This window comes from Anser anser, assembly GCF_964211835.1.
Source record: "Anser anser genome assembly, chromosome: 4".
NCBI classification, from domain to species: Eukaryota; Metazoa; Chordata; class Aves; order Anseriformes; family Anatidae; genus Anser; species Anser anser.
In genome coordinates this window covers 45536261-45556144 of record NC_139724.1, presented here as the reverse complement: position 1 = coordinate 45556144, position 19884 = coordinate 45536261, and the positions used below count along the sequence as shown (strand labels likewise).

General features: G+C 36.9%; 1 long non-coding RNA gene across 1 annotated transcript in view; it reads right to left on the bottom strand.

The window, feature by feature from the left end:
* Positions 1 to 19884, bottom strand: part of LOC310899535 — a 47783-nt gene that overhangs the window by 10029 nt on the left and 17870 nt on the right. Inside the window, exons 5-7 of the long non-coding RNA XR_014584367.1 lie at positions 17099 to 18882; positions 16241 to 16410; positions 2156 to 2194 (exon numbers count right to left, since the gene is read on the bottom strand). This is a non-coding gene — a long non-coding RNA (uncharacterized lncRNA). The remainder of the gene's footprint in view (positions 1 to 2155; positions 2195 to 16240; positions 16411 to 17098; positions 18883 to 19884) is intronic.

Here is a 19884-nt window from a genome sequence, read left to right as displayed (position 1 = left end):
TGTGAGGGTGACAGAGCACTGGAACATGTTGCCCAGAGAGGCTGTGGAGTCTCCTCCTCTGGAGATATTCAAAACCCACCTGGATGCCATCCTGCGCACTGTGCCCTAGGTGATCCTGCTCGGCAGGGCAGTTGGACTAGATGATCTTCAGAGGTCCCTTCCAACCCCACCCATTCTGTGATTCATGCACTTTACCAGCTACGTGAGTGTGCATACCTCGTCTAAGTTACTATATTAATATTGAATACTGTATGTGAACTGTTTGTTTCGATGTTCTTTGTATAAATCTACAGATTTGTCTAGTAGGCTGTTAGAAAAGCAAACAGGAAAAATGGAGAATGTCTTTAGGCAAGATATCTCACAGCAAACTCTCATAATATAAAGCCTGAACTGTTCACAAAATTCTTATATTTTGACTTCAGCCATGTCAGAAAACTGTTTTGCCAAAACTGAGGGCCAGACAACCAAAAGGATTGTGGCTGACTAACAAATATCTCCAGGGAACTAGAAAGAGAGGTCACCCCTGGTGAACTGTTGCCCTGCAAAACCACCTTCTTCCATGCCAAATTCACTGGCTGACCACTGTCTGCTTGGGTCAGCTCACAGGACGCCAAGTTCATGTGCAGTGAAGAAACCTGGGAAATGCTCAGCTCTCTTTGGGTTCCCCCAAAGGCAGCCTGGACAACCCAACTTGTCACAGGCCCCTTGGCCAAAAGCTGCCCTGCAGAGTGGTGCCAGGCACAGACACTGCGTCCTTCAGATCCTCCCTGTATGTCTCTCCCGCTCCAGAGCCCCTAAACAGAAGTTGCAAGTGAGAAAACCAGTTATACCAAATGATTCCCACCATGTGCTGGGGTGGTAGTGGCCACTTGCAGCATCCCCGGAAGACCAGTAGCACACGCTGGGTGCTTTTTTATACAACACCTACATCACTCACAATTGTGGCCAGTGCTTCCTTACCATCCAGCTGGCCTGGCCAGCTATATTGTTTACAACCAGATCGGCGCTGTCCACATAAATATACATTAAGAAATACACACCCCAAAAAAGTCAAGTGACACCTAGCAGGCCCATAAAACCAGATGAATACTTGGCTGTGTGGAACTGCAGCACTCTGATAGAGACTTGTACTGTTTTAAGTTTAGTATCATTTTCAGTGGATACCTTTTCTGCAGAAAAAAATGTTTTTTTGTATCACGCTCTTTTGAATAGGGTCAGCTTCCAGAAGTTTACAGCATGGTCAACTAAAATTAGTGGTATAAATCACATGGTTCAATTATTTCAAGAGAGCTGAGTCATGTTATGCCATTAACAATTTTGCAAATGTTTGTGTATGAGTATTTATGAAGAGTGAACTCCTGTCTATACATGTATTCTCCTCAGCTTTAATTCAGTGGAGATACACCATATCACAAAGTAGCTAGTACCTGGTGGTTACACCTGCGTTTGAACTCTACACAAAAAAGTCTCTTAGATTTGCATCTACAACTGACATTTGACATATAACCCTCTAACTTGCCCTTGTAGGACACTACAGCATTAAAATCTGAGTCTTGTTTTGCACTGCTCAATGCCATGCATGATCTCTGTACTTCCCTTAAGTATACAAACCAGCTATGTCAAATAGCACAAATCAAAACAGTAACATGATGGTCACTTTGAACAAACAAACTTGACTATAATAATGCTAGAGACAAGGAGAATTACGTCTCATGAGTAGAAATTCTGAGCTAAAGAATTAATTTATGTTTGTTTGAAAGAGATCAGTGAAACATAAAGATGTTCAGGAATGTTTAATCCTAAAGGGAATGAGATTTATCAAAGCAATTTGAAAGGATAATACGTTCATTTCTGGTTCTAAAGGCAAACAAAAGCCAAAAGAGTAAAAGCATCATACATTAAAACCTCAGAAGCTATTTTTCATCCTGGCAACTTAGGAGCTATTTTTCATGCTGCTATTATTATCTCAAGTTTGATGCTACAATGAAAGGCAAATCTGGTTCTGGTAAGCAATTACGAACTTGCGATGAGCATTAGTTTTACATTTAAAGATCAAAGCAAACATACATAAACAATTTTAAGTACATGCATATCCTATGCTTTATGATCTCTCCTAGTTTTATATTCATTCAAGTTCACTGTGTTTCTCACTTACCTTAATAAGTCCAGAAGCAACTGGATGAGCAACTGGAATCTGTATTGAAAAGAAAATGGAGTTTATTTAGTTTGTAGATAATATGTAATGGATGAAAAAGTTCGGCAGAGATTATCTCAATAGATGAACTAGACAGGAAGACCAAAAGATATTACTATTGAGTTCAGTAGAGAGACTATCACACACTTTCCTGATTGTGTTATATTCTTCCCCTTTGAAAACAGCTATCAACCAAATTATCAAACTATTAATAATACATATTTATTTAAACAAAAAAATCCTATTTATCCAACCAATCCTAAGGATAGAGTTCACCATAACTAAAATAACTATTCAAGTGTTATCATGTCACAAGAAGGAGGAAGGCTGGCAATTTTCTTCATTTCAGAAAAAATGCCATGAATGTTTTAGCTTCTACCTACTCTTTCCAGAAATGAATTTGAACTACAGCTAAGGAATCTGCAGGTCATCACTATGATCAGATTGTGAAGTCCTTACATAACTAAATTCCACTTGGGATCCATTCATGTACTATTTTTAATGCTTGAATGAACCTGGCCCTTTGTTTCTGCTGTCCCCTGTTTGGTCTAAACTTTTCAACTGTGTAAGAATGACATCATTTTGAAATCCTTACTGAAAAGTCTAGTTTCCAAGCATTTTATGAAGAACTAAAGTGTAATGATTTCAGTTCAGGCTCTAAATAAAACAAGTAAGAACTTGGTTTGACTAAAACACACTATATTGTAAGGTGAAATAATAAAAATATGCTTCATTTCACCTTAGGACAGACTGCTAGATATGATTTATTTACAGTAATTGTAAAATGTTATGAGCTGTTCTTTTCTATTCACATATAACAGATTCTTTTAAAGTGTGTACGATACTAAGTATAAAAAAGCAAATCAATGGCAGATTCACAATCATTTTGCAGATGGTGCTTAATGTACCTGTAAAAATATCTAAGCCTATTCTACATGCAGTAAACTGCTGATGAGAGAACACTTGATCATTTTTAAGAAACCAAGTTCATCTGCCGAAATGCTTGAGAATCACCTCAAATTAAATAGATCAATACCTTCAAGAGCACTGACCATGTGGAGCTTAGTATCATGGTCACTTTAGACTCACTACTGCATGCTCATATTGATGTTCACATGAGACATCAAAGGCTATTTCCAGCTACTGATCACTTCTAGTTGTACAATACAGTAAAGCTGTGATATTGAAAATGCCTACTGGAAATGCCTAAAGACAATTATATATATATTTTTTTCTGCTCTATATATCTACTTCAAAGCTTTTTTTTTTTTTTTCTGCTCTATATGTCTACTTCATGATCAGGGCTTCCATTAGCTCTACTCTCCGGACCTCACCACTGACTGACTAATATAGAAGATACTTGCTTCTGTGCTATAACATAACAGATTTATGTAGTTAAAACTGCAGATATGCCATTCACAGGATTCAAAAAAGACCTGGTTGCAAAACTTCCAGTTAGTTCCAATGTACTCATTCCAGCTCTCCTGGATGCTCAATACCTGTAGAAATGACCTTGAGTTCACTTTATATTGAATTTTTTTATTTTTTTTTTTGGGGGGGGGCATAGGTGGGTGGGTAGAGGGAATCATAATGTGAATGTCTGGAGAATTAATTTATATTTTTTTTTGAAGTAGCTGTAGAGTTTTAGCTTTGGTTTCTAATGCACATAAATTGAAATCATTTTCATTTATAGTCCAAAAGGCTTTTTTTTTCTTTTTTTTTTAATGGTCTGAAGTACGCCATTAGTTTTACATATTCTTTTACACTGGTTTGACTTAAAACCAATCTAGCTGTTTTGTTACAAATGTTTTTAGTTTTCAAGTAAACTAAGTGGCAGAGCAACTCAAAACACATTGAATTAATTTAAAATATTAATATCCACAACTGTCCCTAAATAAAAACAAAGAATTACTGTAGACTTATTGAGTTTTATTTCTCACAGTTCTTATTTTTAAAGTATAGCAAAGCATATTGCATATATTCACTTAGTTTAAAATAGCAAATCAGCAACACAAGGATTGACATATTCCTTTTTTCCTTGTGTCTAAAACATTTCTTTATACGGAAAAAAAATGCTTGATTTCCTTTCCCTTCAATGCAAAAATAATCCTGTAAATGCACTTTTCATGTCCCAATGTGTAGTCACTTTGCTGAACTTTTAGATTCTGCAATTAGATAAATCAGATTTCCTAGTGAAGAACTAAAGCTGCAAGTACAATTTATCTTCAGTTCACTAGTAATAGGGGCAGTTACTATCTTGGGACCAGATCCTGTAAACATGCACATGAATAGCTTCACCCATCACGGTTGGTCCAGTGATGACCATTATGCTGTTCATGTGAGCTAGGACATATGCAACCATTCCCTGAGGTGGAAAATGTCACAGGGTACCAGTCCTGATACTCTAAGAGGAGATGGTAAAACTGAGTCATCATATAAACTCATAAATTAGATTACACTGAGAAAAAAACTATAGCCAGGAATACCAAATGGTACTTTTTTACATCATTTTTTCCTATTACATTAAGGATGTACCTTATTTACAACAAGACCCAACTTGGAGCTCTTACTAGTTGCCAGCTACAAACAGCAATGCAGGGCATTTTGCAACTGCTGTCAACAGAGGAGCAAGACAGAATAGCACAGATGAAGCATTTTTGCAAAACTGGCTCAGCAAACAACATCTGCTGAGCTGGATGTCAGCGTGGCCCTCCTGCTGTGGTCTCTGGTGAGAGCAGCCACAAAGAGCAGGGGTCCCATCAGCAGGTGGGCCAAAACAGGAAGACTAGCAAGAGCAGGTCCCAAAGTCCCCTTTTGGTGACCTTGGCTTGCAGCGATGGAGAATACCTGCAGTATAGTGCTTGCATTGTGATTATTAGGTCTCAGAGAGGCCACCAGGAGATAGCAGTAACCTGCAACCATTTCTGGTTGTAGTTGTACCAATTGCCTGCAGGCCGGCCTGCAAACTCCTCATCAACAGTCTCCTTATGCAGTTCCGTGTTATGCTGATTCATTGCCTCGTTACCCTGCTATTTTCTGCTGTGCTTTCACAGATGTAATGCCTCCAGGATTTGACCCACATGGAGGCTACTCCCACAATCTGTCCCAGTGACCTTTGAGGAGTGTTAATGATTTAATGGTAATGGTAACAGCTACCCACTTCAGAAAGGGTTGTGGAGACTGGGGCGTAAGAGGTCATTATTGTTTAACCACATTTGTTTTGCCTTTCTTCTCAGAAACTTTAAATCAGAAGACATTTCCTTAAGCAGAATGCCCAAAGTGACAGCTTTAGGATGTGTGAGAAAGACACAGTTAATTTAGTGCAAAAGATAAGACATTTCCTTGGGGAAGTATTAATTCCAGGCCTATTACCCCTCAGTGTCATTTCATATTAATGCATTGCATAGAAGGGGATGCTAAATCTTATTAATTGAAAAATATTTGTCTTTTGCTTCCTAAAATAATTTTTTGCCTGGAGGTTAAGGAGTCTTAAAATTATTTCTGAACTACATCCAATTTCTGGACAGTTTATTGAAAAGTGGAGAATGAAATTTGTCTGTTGCCTTGTTAATTTACATCAGACAAGAGGAAGAAGAATGATGCTTTTTGGTGACCCAAATAGCATAGTTACATAAAAAGATAGTTACAAATACAAAGTCCAGGCATATATAACACGTTAAGATTTGCCAGATGTCACAGACATCCACACGTGTGAATACGTGTGTACACGTCATAGTTACATATGTAAAGTAGAGGGGTAACTATCTAAACACAGTGGCTAAAGCAACACACAGGAAAAGAACTTAATGCAACTTCCCTCTCCCTTTTTTATGGCTGAAAGTTCCAAAAGTACCAAAATTACTGATTTTAATCCTTTTAGGTGTTTTATTCATAAGCCATGAAATGACCTCACAAGAAGAAGAAAATGGAAATATCCTTTTAACTTTAGTGTGTTCTGTGCAGGGATATTTGAAAACTGTGATCCTGCTTTGTTCAGCCTTTGACTCATCACAAAAAGAATTGCACATGGCCATGGTCTTGTCCCCTCTTTCCCCAAACTAAAGAATGAGGTTTCAATTGAAGTCCTCACTTTGACTGGCATAGACACTAACCAGCACAAGGAGTGTCCTCAAGAGCATGGTTCCCTTCATTATATATGACAACCTGGATTAAAAAGCATTAAAACAATATACTTAATTGTATTTTTGGATGGTCTTCCGGGTACAATGGTGCCATGTTATTTGTTTTAGAGGTCTCAACATAGAGGTTTAAATGCACTCTAATTTGGGAGGCAGCGTATTTAAATTGGCACTCTGCAGCTTGATGCTTCTATAGAGACACTGTCAAGCCCACACTCTCCAGGTTACTGCTCTGCTTGCAGAACACTTGTTTGTTATTTTTTTGTTTTGTTTTTCCTTGAAACTCCTTCCAACCAACTGCACTCCTTCCACTTCTCATGCTCACATAATGGTCATGTCTCCTCTGATCTTTACTGAAGAAAAAATATTTTCCTTTTCTAATTCACTCCTTAGCCATTGTTTTCCCAACCTCCAGTTCTCAAGAAATATGATTTCTTAATAAAAAAAAGTCTAATTAAGCCATTTATCAAACTTTTCCAAGTGGATAGAGTGACAAATTAGCCCTATCTTCCACCAACAATCTGATGGATGGGAAGATAAAGATGCAGAGGCTGTTATTTTAGCTGGAAGCTCTCTACTATATCAACTGTTTGGCCCCAAGCCAAAAGCCCCTAAGAGATGACAAGAACTAATGATGAGTCTATGAATTTTATGCAGTGTGAGGCCTGACATCAAAAGAATCTGCCCTTATTAGCAAAATCTCTATGCCTTCTACCTGAAAAAAAAAAAAGAAAAAACCTCTTTTTTACTTACTCTAAGTAAACAAATAAAAAAATGCAACCTATATACAAATTTGCACAATAATATACTGCTGAGTTCTGTTTTTCTCTACAAATATTAAGTGATTGTTACGACACTACTTTTACATCCACCAAATGAGTCTAAGACAGGACAGACATCAAATAATTTTCCCAGAAGTCTTTATTTTTATTTATTTTATTATTTATACTTATTTAATTCCTTCAGAAGAACTGGGCTGTATGGCAGCCTGTGTACCAGATGCAATCTGTGCAAGTAGAAGCAAGGATGGAGTCCCAGTCAGAAGAAGTCCATCAACCTCATTAGGGTCAGGACCACAAAACTTGCCCTGGATTTTTGAAACCCACCAAAATCAGATTCATAGACGTGGTTCCACAGTCAGGACCAGAACACCAGAAGTTTCCTTGGATTTAGAGAGTGATTGGCAAAACTTATGGAAGAAAAATCCATCAAGAGTTGGGTCAAGCTCACACCAGCTCTGGCTCAGGAAGATCCTGGGCCACATAGCAACAGAGGCCAGAAAAGAATTCTGGGGAAATATCACTAATTGTTTTCTTATGTTTTTCTCTTCCTAAGTATTCATCCTTGGTCAATATGCATATAGGACACATGATTTTAGACAAAATGAATGCTAAGTCTGATACTGATCTTATGCAACAAGATTACCTTCAAAATTTGTAGCTTATATCCTTCTCCCTTTTCACCAGATTTTTTAATATACATTCATTCCAATATATAATGGAAAATGTACATACAAGGTGGAATACAGTTATTGCTCTGATGGAATGCAGGAATAAAGAAGAATACAATGGACAGGTTAACTTCTCAGGAAAACAAAACATTTTAATGCTTGATTAGAAAAGTTTGACTGAAAACAAGCCATTTTTGCAGATACTTTATGTTACTGCGAATTAGAATTCAAATCCTTTTTTTTTTTTCCCCCCACATTTTTCATAGATTTCTTGATGTCTCATTTTTTATTACATTTTTCTTGTGGAAATAGAACAGCATTCAACTTACTGGCAGATTGAGAAACTGTAGTACTGCTTTGTAAAATCCATCTGCAGTAAGTCTGTGTAGCTGAGCATTCATACACCTGATCAGATTGATTCATCTTTTCAACAGGATAATTTTATAGCATGGTATTACAAACAACAATGCATTGAAAAGAGGAAATAATTATGTTACAGTCATCCATATTCAGCACATCCTGAAATATTTTACCTTTGTTCTCCAGTCTGCATTTAATATTATGTATAGAAGCTGCACTATGCAAAACTAGGGTATGTAATCAATCTTGAACTTTCCTGTGTCTAAGTAAAATGCCCTGTATTCATCCCTCTTCTATAGCCACCTATCCATCAAGCAGCTTACCCTGAAAGTGAAAAACAAGTGGCTTTGCACTCTTGGAGTTTTTCTTTCTTGTCACTTTTCAAAGAAGGGCATGCCATTTAATCTGCCACACTGCTTTTTAGCTTGAGACATAAAGGCCATTTACATTGCTTTATCAGCTGTAGGAATGTCCATAAACTCTGATGTTTTGGGGTGAGTTAAAAAAAACAGCTTGGAGTACGTGAGGTCCAACATAAACAATCATGGAAAGAATAAAAGAGAGCTTCTTAATACTGAAACCTTACCAGGCAACTTCAAAACAAGAAATAAGAATTCTGGTTGAGAATATAATGTGAACCATGCAATGCCATCATAATTCAACTTCCTTCTTCCTCCTGATGTGCTTGACATCCCTAAGTACAAGGTACTTTCTTCGCTGTTTATTGATAATAGGGCTACTTAGGAACTTCATTGTGGGTTCTTTATATGCTATTAACTTGTAACTTTTTGGATGAAGATGTAAATAAAGATAACACAGTGGCTGTAGTTTTCTACTCAGAATGGTATTTTTCCAATAAAAAATAAATGTAAGTATTATAGCAATATGCAATCAAGCATTCAAATGTCATTGCTTCTAACTCAGAAAGGCAAGTTCTTGAACAAAGAAGCTTAAACGCAATTTGGCTAGAAATTAAATGTTATTCAGCAAAAGATCAGTACTGAAGTTGTCAATGAACCAAACTGTCTGCTTACTTATAATTAGCAACATGGTCATTGTCTGGCTATCCTGGCATATTGTAAATAAGCCTGTGCAGACTATATGATTTAAGATTATTTAGAAGACAGCCTCAAGAGACAGCTAAAATAACTCTTTCTCTTAATCACTCGGTCAGCTTGGCTTAGGGGAGTAGTAGATACAAATAAGTCCTATTTAACCGTTTCTCAGTAAACTGAATAAAGGTTTGTTCCTTTCTTTAAATATTGCTCCAATTACTCCATATAGCAACCTCATTCAGAACTATAAGCATCAGATTTTTCAAAGCCTCCTGAATTCCCTAAACTTTTAAGCAATTTTAAGAGTTGTTGTTCAGTAATTTATACTTTATGATACAATTCCATGGAAGACTTTAATCAAAAGGTTTTCCCCAAATAAATAATAGCCAGAACTTTACTACACCCCAGACTTGTCTTTTGGTTGCCAGATGACCATTTGTTTCACTCTCTATTTTACTTTTTCATGCTCTACTTTAGACTTCCAGGTTGAGCTTGGCTAATATCTGGGAGGAAATTTGTCTGCTAAACATTTTAGATAGGCCAAGTCAGATAAATAAAAGGAGTAAATGTGAATGATTTACTCTGAGCTCTCACAGTCCTTAACCATTAGTTTGCAACCTGGATATGTTTTGGACCACTCCAACTAACTTTCCATCCAAAAAATCTGCTCTAGTTTGCAACCTGCTCCAGCAAACAGGTTGTACCAGATAACTTCCACAGGTCCCTTCCAACCTCAACCATTCTGTGATCCTTTGACCTCCTTTTCATAACTCCAGAAAATACAGCACGTCCATAAATCTACAGTTTCTGTCTGTAATACACATCTCAGCAGCTAACCTCAAGTTAAAATATAAGTTAACTCATCCTATCTTTCTACTTTAACACAGTATTTAATCAGTTAGGGCTGAAGGATACACACCAAAAGTTTGCCAGTAAATGTTGCCTGGTAGATTTTGTGGAAAATAACAAGTTCAGTAGGACAAAACTAAAAATAATTACATAAGCCCCATCTATCTATTAAAGCTAGACACAAAAGCAAACAGATTAGCCTTGTATGAGCTTAGGCTTTTCCATCCTGTCTGTGCAAGTGAAATTGAGATACAGTGAATGCGACAGAGTTTAGAGATATCACTCAGCTATGGTAATGGAAGTACAGGTTTCAGCCACAGAAGGGATTATTTTTGTCTCAATATATTCTTCTAAATTGTGTTAATATTATGTATGTTTTCAACTTCAATTAATTTTAGGCTCTTGTATTGCAAAAAGCTTCTGGTTTTAGGAAGAGGTTCATGGGAGCATTAAGACAGAGATTTTGCTCACTGAATGACATATGAAGGCAGTAATGACTTTAGAGCTGCATGTCCTATTTTAGCTATTTCCACTATCAGGAAAAGATGGGTTGACCTACTTGTAAGTAACAAAAATAGCCAAGGATCTTTAAACAAAATCAATCTCATCGAGTTGAACAGAAATGGAGAAGTATAATTGTTCCATTTCTTTTCTCTTTCCAGATCAGGCACTGCTCATAGCATAACCTGGGGACATGCACATCCTGGCACAGGAAGCAGGAAAAAAAGAATACACCCACGGTGTCTTTTGCTTGACATAGTTGAGCATAGTCAATTAATGAAAATCTCAGCAGTTTGTTTTTGAAATATATTGTTTAAATTCTAGGCCAAAGAACTTCATTGAGGATTTTGGTGAGCATCATTCCGTGGACTTGAAGATACAAACTTAAAGTAGAAGATACAGACTGGTAACTGAGACACACAAACACACACACACACAAAAGGTGGATCAGGAGAGATCAGAGACTGAAAAGATCATTTATTTGAAGGGATAGAATGGACTAATTATGAGCTTGATTTGGTGCAGGGCAATGTCCAAAGGGCATCTGGAGTCCCTTTCAGACCTTAATGAAGGGATGTTCTGTGTGAGGATAAACTTTCTGCAAGATTCTGGAAGTAACAGCATACAGTAACCAAATCTTAAGTTTAAAATCTTTTAGGATGGTTTACAAAACAGAAAGTATACATTTACCACAAGAGTTACATTTTTATTTCTAAACTTATATTGGTTTCATCCCTAAGAAACCCGTTTACTTTCGGGGGGGGGAGGGTTGAAGATGACTGAATATAAACCACTCTATCAGCTTGCAGATATTTAGTCCTTGCTTTATTCAAAAGCCTTGAATATCTCTAGCATTGTAATCACTGTTAGAATTCTACAATTAGACTTACACTACCTAACTTTTTTGGTATTATTAGTCTCATTTGCTATTATTCTAAGGATGAATATTAGCTACTTTACATTCAAACTCTATTTTCTGCACAAAGTCCTGTATGCAACTAAGATATGGTTAGCAGTTAAAATGATCAGCTGAGAGTATCAAAGCCTTTATGCAGCGTAATAACTTCACTAGATGGCAGTGGAGAGAAATATTAGATTATATAATTTCCTTTTTTTAATAGGACAGGGAAACATCCCAGTAAGTACTGCAGTTTATTAGTGTTGTCCGTGTTAACTACAGATCACAAGACGGCAATGTTTTTGCCTGCACAAAAGTCTGGGGGCTCCTGCCCAGTTAAATCTACATGCAAACATTTGCAGGAGCACTGCCATGTACTCCTCCAGTCCTGACACAGAGCTGCAGAGAGCAGCTCTTATTTATCCTTGTACCTTCGTGTCGCAACTGCTCTTTCTGTATCTTCTGTGTATGAATAAATATCACATTTCTGTTGTCATAGTCACTAAAGCAATCCCAGGGAAAGAATCAATGCCATCACGCATCAGGCAGTCCTGGGACCAGAAGCAGACAGAGAAGAGCTGTTGCTGCACTGGGTGGAGAGACAGCCTGGATGTAGCCAGGGCTGGGACCGGAGGGCGCAGCACAGCTGTCGTGCTGGGGGTGTGTGCCCGCCTGACCCAGGTCCTCTTGCCAGCCAGCAGGCTTCAAGAAAGGAAACAGGAGTCTTTGACAAAGGAGCACTGAAGCATTTCTAGAAGCAGGACACGACAGTGTCATGTCTAGAGCACAAGCAATTTTCTCATAAACTCAACTGTACCATGTTTTTTCCTGAAACTTGAAGACAGGGTTCCCCAAGGAAATCATCACACTGATGCCATAATCATGATGAAGTAAATGAGTGAACAGTAAGAAAAAGCTACAAAGAAATTTGAAGCGTTTTGTGAAAAATACTATTTGTATTCAAGAAAATTCTTTTCATTCTCAAGAACTCTTTATGCTGCTCAAATATTTTTTGTTAGGAGAACTTAGCATCCCTTACAGCTGACTGAAGAAACAAAGAACAATTTTGGAGACTCCTGACAAAACTCCAAGACTGAATATTTCAAGCACCAAATCCTATAGCTCCTAAGTTTCAAAACCTTCAAAAATTCAACTTTTTGAATTCAGAGAATCGATACTTGCCAGCTTTTAGAAATTAACACTTGAACAAAAATTAAAATCCAGAATGGAGAGGATGATTTCTCCTGAGATCATGCCTTCAGTTAGAAGACTATCAGTGAAATTCTTCAAAAACTATGGAGTTGTCTGGCTTTGTTCATAATGTTCAGAAAATACAAATTATCATTTTGCACTTTCAGATTAAAAAAATATTAGTTTCTTCTATCACCAGATATAAATATATTTTCTAAGGTTTGTTTCTTGCCTTTGGAGAAATGTTATTTTAAAAATCGATTCAGTGACTAAATCATACTTTTCTGTACTAAGTCATGCCTTTACCTAGCAATGGCCAAGAATTTTTTTTAGTGATACCTTGTCCACTGACATCTCTTCTGCTTGCTCACCAAACTGTTTGCAATAGCTAGCAGAGAATCAGGATATTGCGAGTGATGATAAAAAACAAACCAGTTTTGTTGCAAGTGACTTCTTGACTTATGCCTGCTAAGCACAAATCTCCATTCTAAGACCTGAACTTTTAAAGGCATAATTCTCTGTATTTTTGTGTAAACATGACCAGATGAGAAACAGTTCCTTATGGCATTCATTCTCTGTGATTTCCCTTAGTTTTCCTCTTCACTGGCCTTAGAGAAACAAAAATATGCGGAAATACAAAGCCCTGGGATTTAGTTAGTGACACAGTGGGTTGGGTTCTCTGCTTTGCAACTCGCACATGGCTCCACTCAAACAAACATGTTAGATATGGCTGTCAGATATAGCTTGTTGCACAAACCAACCTGATTAAAAATATATAAATATATATAAATTACTGCCCCTGATCATCAAGAGGCAGGTAAAAATAAATGTTGGATTACATAGATTCCTAGGAGAAATACACTTCAAATTACTTTGGTGGGTTTCCCTAAATGGAGATATTATACATAAACAGCTATACTTGCAAAGTTTCTGGAACTGAATACACCCAGCAGTAACACAAAACAAAAGATCAACATGACAAAAAAGAGATGCAACTTATGCTCGCTCCAACCTGCATCACAGGAAAGTCATTTTCTTTTCTCATTACTATTAGCTTCATGCTGTATTTTCCCTGATGACTCCAATACACAGTGAAATGGCTCAGTACTCTGGTAAGAGGCTAAAACTCCTCTCAAACAGCCTAGAGACTGACAAAATTTTCCTTTTAGATCATTGCACTCACACAGTTCCTCTTTTTAAACTATTAGTTTAGTCTTACATGAGAAAAATCTCAATCACAAAATTATTATACCTTTTAAACCTTATCCTTACCCCTTTTTCCCAGACCTGCTCATAAATCAAGGCACTGTGGATTTGCCTGGAAACTATGCCATCATATTACTCTTAATTTAGTGGCCAATCAATATTGATTTCTATGTTTCTCACTGCTATAAGTCATGACAACGTTTTAAAGTGCTGCTGATGAGAATATAGTATCTAGAGTTGTTCTGTCCATGCTCACGTGAAATGTGGAGTCAGAATGAAAAAAGATATTTACATGCGTATTTTCTTCTATATAATCTACATCCAACTGCATATACAGCAGCTGCCCTTGCTTTTCAAAACTACAAACATTTCCTAGTCTACTTAGTTTGCATTTAATTCGCTTCACAGCACTTGGATTCAGTACTACCACAAAAAATTTAGTGACCTATTTCTTTCCTGAGGTCTACAAGTAGGATTTGCATGATGGGGACATTGGTTAAATTAGCATCCTTTGGCCCATTGATAAGAACATAGCCAGCACAACACTCTGCTTGCAACGAGGACCGAAAATTGCTTTATTATTGCAATGATAATGCATCATTAAAATTAGACATTCTCTTCCTTATCAATTTCAAAATATAAATGCCTATGATCCTTTAAATGTTCTATTAGATTTATTGGCACTTATAATACCTAAATTAAATTGAAATAACCACAACAGAACAGGAAAATAAAAAACAAGCTACCTTTGTCCACCAAAGATCTTCATCCTTTTACTCACAAAGAACCCTCTGAGCAGCCTAAAATAGCTACCTCTGAGAAACTTGCTCTGATTTCCTAGGAGCTCAACACTGTTTCTCCCTTTTCTAAAGGGAAGTAGGCATTTAATTGTTTAGTGACTACAGATGATTTTTGCCACAGCCTGATTAGCGCCATAAAGACTATAACTATCATCAGCATTAAAAATTTACTACTGTTTGGCCTTAACACAACTGAAATGAGAGAAAATTGTTTTTTATGCAAACTCTTCTTACACTTTTTGCTTACAACATGCAGATTTCTCTGTGTTGTTGTTCTTGTTTTGTTTTGTTTTTCAGCCCATAGTCATGCAAAGTAACTCCTTCCGACTTGTCTCTTATCCCATACTACACAGTTCATGTAAAATGTTTATTGCAAATCTAAAGCTGGGAATCAGCCCTTATGTATTAATGCATCAGAACCATAGGTACATGGCAAGAAGAGGTTGATGCATGGTGATAATTTCCCTCTCCTTTCTCAGCAGTGAAGTATTTGAGGCAGGATCAGTGCAGTCTGCACACCTGTGGCTGCCCAGTGTGAAAGCCCACCCAGCCAGGAGAGCATGAAACACAAAGGAAACCCTCATCCTTCTGACCGTGCGTTTTAACAGCAGTTATATTACACCTTGATCTGGTTCTGAAGCTTAAACAATAGTGATATGAAGCTGAAGACTGAGTGCCACTTTACAAACTAAACTAAGTTTCATATATCAGTAAATCCTTGACCCAATTGGATTATAACTTAAAACCCTGATAGACAGCTACAATAGAAGCAGTGGAATAATAAAGCAGTAATTTTATGATGAATTCAAACCTAATTCTCTCTTAGAAATATATTTCATGTCGTAGCCTCTCACTTCCGCTCAGATTTGTATTCCCTTTTCTAGCAAGTATTTAAAAAGAAATATTTGAGTTTGAGTTCTATATATGACTAGATTATTTATCTTTTAGCTACATTTTTCTTTCAAAAGCAATTAAGAGTTCCAGTTGCTTGCCATGGACATTAGACGTGAGTTTTCAGCTCGTCCAGTCACACTCTACTTGTGTTTACTATGCAAGACAGTTAGAACAGTATGTGGGAATGAAAAGACATCATTTTTGTGGAATTGAATGAATTGTATAAATTTTACTTCTGAATTGCTCTGCAAACTTGAAATTTTTACATGATTAAGAAGCCCATTCAGATGTTTTTCCAGTCTTTCATTTTCTGTCTTTGATGCATTTGCTATTGAGTTTTTCACAGCATATTAAGTTTTCCATATGGTTTCATTTACATTTCTAACACAAGAGACCGAACTTGCCACCATGTGTAGTTTAGGTCTTAATTGTAGGTCACATCTAACTAGGGAACATATAGAAAATGAAAAAGTCCTAGCACCTCTGTGGTTATCCCTGCTGAATAATTGCAGCAGTAGCTGAATTTTGCAGTACAGATGTTGGTAATTTGCCATTGAAAACCACCAGTATCAAACTGTCATAGTCAAGAAATGGCTTTAATTATTTCCTCCCTGGAGTGGTAATAGCCACTGCTTGGATACTGCCAAAGCTGGAGCATGTTTGTATGGGTGATTTCTTAGCACATTTAGCGAACGCAGCTTACCTGCACTTGCCAAACCTGCTGGCATCGGAGATTTGCTTCCAGTCAGTGTGAAGGCAGACCAAAGCGGTCGCTTCTACGAGGCACTAGATCATCTGGAGACCACCTTCATGAACTTTTTTTATTTTCCCTGGTCACCAAAGACTAATATTGTTTTTCTGCTTCATTGAGTACTGAAAATAGAAAATAAATCAGACAGAAAACTCTTGGAAATAACGATACAGGAAAATCCCTCTCTGGGAGGGAATAATTAAAAAATAAAAATAAAAAATCAGAAGCTGCAGAAAACTCAATGGAAAAATTCACTAAGAAGGAGGGAGGCGAGAACATGCGTTCAGTAAACTGTCCAGCTTTCTGCTAATTATACCTTTTTTTCCCCATGGCTATAGGTTACTAGTGAAGAAGCCTGTATACTCTCAGTGGTAATACTGAGGTCCAGAACCATTTTATGCCCAGACCTTTGGCCTCATCCTTGTAATAAAAAGCAAGACAATGCTCATGCTTTGCTTGCTACCCTATTCTTCTAATAAAGAGCTTTTTTTCTACTAAGTATTCTCTAAACGTGAACTGAATATAGTGATAAACCAGCAACTCAAAAATAAAAGAAAATAAAAAATCAAGAGCAGGTCAAAATGTTTTCAGCATTTCATAGCAATTCTTATATTATTCTCTGTCCTTCAAATATACCCAAACCCCAGAAAAATTACATACTGATGTTAATGTGAACATTTCCACAGGAGCCTGCAAATGGCTTTGGCTTGTGCTTCAAAAGAATGAATAAAAGTCCTTGAAAACAACTGTTGGGCTAGGATGTTTTATTCCTCATTCCCATACTCTATCTATCTGGTAAGATGATCTAACCTGTGCATCCCTGAATGATATCTTGACTCCGAAGTGGGGTAAGGTTTTTTCTCCCTAGATGGCTGCAGGGATTTCTGGCCTTCTGGTAGAAGGGTATTAAGGCAGGCTGATGCAAAGTTTTTGTGAAGTCTGGAGGAGCTTCTCTCCATTGATCTTGGTGGCCTTTGGATTAAATCGTAGCAGAGCAAAGAATCACTATGATGTTCAAGCAATAGCCTTGCACTTGGTCAGCAATAAAGTGCTCTTTCTTTAATGTGCACGCTTCAGATATTTGTGCAGCCTGAGCACATTTTCCCACACACATTCACCTTCTCTTCTGCTAACCGCATGCCACAGGACTTCCACCAGGATTGCTGGTGCAACACCACAAACGTAGCATTAATGGTCTTGGTGTTACTCAAGAAGGCTGGGTGGAAGACTGGGAGAAGCAAGACATTGCTTATAAATAAGAAGAAATACTATGAGAAAAAAACAGCCTAAAGAAATATGTTGGGATTCCTTTGTTTGGAAATACTTGCCAGCCAAGAAGTCTTTTAAGGCATTAAAAACTTACCTCTAAGTTGTGCAACGTTTGCTATTAATTTGTACAATGTTTATAGGCACAACCAAGGAAGAGGTCAAGGAACGTTTTAAATACAACCACATTTTCCTTCATATTATTTTTGTTTTCTTTCTTTTAAGGTTAGCTATAAAAAAATAAAATATTTTGAGAAAAAAATAGAAATGATTACTACTTTAAAACAAGGAACTCAGAAAAGAAATGAAAATGTGTTTTTTCCAACCCCAGCAAAATAAAGACCCACATATTCTACTGAGTTTTTCATCACTCACTAAGATATTTTCAGATATTTTTCCAAATACGCCTCTGCAATAAATATTTCTATGTAGTGACAACTTCTAATAGCAGTGATTTCTGCTGCTAATATTACACCAGAGTAATGGTAACAAACACTATGTGTCAGTATCACAGACTCTTTGACCATTATTGAAAAAGATTATAATACTGGTAATAGAGGTTTGTGATCAATAGCTATTAAAGTTTTGCTATTATTCCTGCAGAATAGCTAAAAGTATAAATAATAATGAATTATGGAATGTTCTCTAGTGTCTCTGCATGGGCAGGAGTTGTTTCAATTGCAGCAGGCATGTCTTGTGTGTGGCATATCTCACAAAACTGATATCTATGCACGGAGCTAGGTGTCATTGACATCCAACTCACAGCTGAAACTATTTTGGAGTTTTGTTAAGAATGACAAGATTTGATGAATGGAGATTAATGATTAAAATATTTCAGCCTTTCTAAGTCCTCGCACAATGTGACAGCAAATAAGTCTTCAAAGAGATTTATTTTTGTTCCTAGCAGCTGGATATCTAGAGTCTGCCATTCCTGAGGGAGTCCCAGAGACCTACTTGATGATGGGAGCGTTTCACAGCTGTAAGAGATGTGGGTTGTTACACAACGACTTGAACTATAACATATTTTAGTGAACAGACTCTTAAAACCCTGAGGTTTTCTAATTGACTACAGCCTGCTTATCGCTGGAAACCTGCAAGCTCCCATGTTGTAACACGAGGTAGTGAAAGCCTGTCTTTAACATGTAATTTAATTACAAGGAAATTACTCCAGAAAAAAAAATAAAATACTTCCACTCCATTTTCTGCTGTCAGAGGTGCAGGTGGGCCAGGAGACTTGCTGACGTGAATTAGGTGATGTGATTCCTGATGGACCATGGCAATGGTACCGGTCTGAGGACCATTTCAGAATGTACAAATGTGAATAAAATCTGCAATGAGAATAGCGGATAAGTGGTGCACACTGGTTTCTACGAAATAAAAATCAGGAAATGGCAGAGAAATTGTCCTCCATCTCATGAGGTCCTTATGCAGGGTGCAGACAGCAGTGAGATATATTCTGTTGTCAGTGCCTTTTTTTTTTTTGGCCTTTGACCATTGTGATGGTGCCAAAATTAGCGCTGTAAGATCAGATCTAGAATCACCTCTTCAGAGAAGAAAACACCTGCAATGGATATCATCAAGGCTCCCTTCTCTAAGGCATAATGGCAATAATAGTATTAAAGGCCTTTATGATCCGTAGAAAAATATTCGTTATTATCACTTACAAAGGAAAAGAGGTGTGAAAATTCATTGTTTTGTGTACGTACACAGAATATTTATTGGCAAGGTCATTATTCAATTACAAACATATCCATTTTGAACTTGAAAGAAAATTTAATTTGGACATTGCCTGAGAAACATTCCTGAAGTCATGATGATAGGAATAGAGCTTTGGTAAAGCACTTTTTACAATCTGCATGCACACTTAAAAATCACTTTGAAACTCATCAAAGATTTAATTACAGGCTCTGTAGTGATCTATATTACCAGGCCTTGATTATTTTTGAAAAAATATACTACATTAACTTACATATGATGGAGTTGTAGATTTAAAGAGCTTTAAAGTATTATAATTAAAATTAAATAACCATAAACAAAATTAATGAATAACGTTTTCTGGTTCGTATCCCTAGTTTTTATGGACTCTATTGACTTGCTGATTAGTATGCTGAAAGTAGTCATTTTCTATCATACAACCATAATTTTGAATGGCTGCATTTGTAGATATAATTCTTCTCAAACCCGAAACGATAGAGGATGAAACTACACAGAGTTCCAGAAATGCAGGTACTGCCTTGAAGTAGTAAGAATAATAAAAAATCTAACAATTAGCACTTCGATGTTATAGGAGATAAATATATTAATTATTGGAGTTATGATTTGCATAGCTT